This window comes from Procambarus clarkii, chromosome 33, assembly GCF_040958095.1.
Source record: "Procambarus clarkii isolate CNS0578487 chromosome 33, FALCON_Pclarkii_2.0, whole genome shotgun sequence".
NCBI classification, from domain to species: domain Eukaryota; kingdom Metazoa; phylum Arthropoda; class Malacostraca; order Decapoda; family Cambaridae; genus Procambarus; species Procambarus clarkii.
In genome coordinates, this window is record NC_091182.1 from 23519797 (window position 1) to 23520727 (window position 931).

Below are 931 nucleotides of genomic sequence, written 5' to 3' on the forward strand. Positions count from 1 at the left end.
CCACTCCCCTCTGGGGTTGTTGAATTTGGGGTTGTGGTTCCCTGACTCCTTTTTTTCTCCCTGCACTCCTTCCTCGCATCGGCTGCCCTCATTCTCTCTCCCTTGTCATATCCCTCTGCAGGAATACTTTTCTGAACTTCGGTACAGTTGCTAGTCTGCTTTTCTTTGTTAACAGGTCCTTTTTTGTGTTCTCGCTCATGCATACCACCTTTATCAATAGGTCTCTGTCCTTGTTGTACTTTCCAAGCCTGAAAACTTTTGTCTCTGTTGGGCTTGTCCCTGTTTGCATCTTAATGCCTGCTACTACTACGGCTCTTTTTCTCTCTATCAGTCGGCTAATACATCTAGCTGCTTCCTGAGAAGAGGCCACTTCCATGGCAACTTCCCTTACTGCAGACCTAGCTTCAGGGCTCTTTTTAAACAATTCTACAAACGAGGGTTGTATTGTAGACTTCCCCTCTACAAGAACATTACCACCACCCTGAGGGGTGGTTTACATCTTGTATTGAGTAGGATTCTCTCTCAGGATTTTTATTTCCTCCTTTGCTGCCTTCAACTCATCCTGTAGGCTGGTTACTCTCTCCCTCATTACTCTCATTCCTTCACTGAATTCTTTCCACATTTTATCGATTATATCCTTAATTCAGGCCCCCTGTCCCTCCCCTTCCTCTGAGATTGTTCCTGTAATGTTTGTCCTCCTGCGTTTGTTTCCCCGAGTTGGCCTCTCTGCCAAGTTTTTTTCCCTATGAGAAAGAGATAGAGAGAAAGAGAGAGAGAGAGAGAGAGAGAGAGAGAGAGAGAGAGAGAGAGAGAGAGAGAGAGAGAGAGAGAGAGAGAGAGAGAGAGAGAGAGAGAGAGAGAGAGAAAGAGAGAGAGAGAAAGAGAGAGAGAGAGAGAGAGAGAGAGAGAGAGAGAGAGAGAGAGAGAGAGA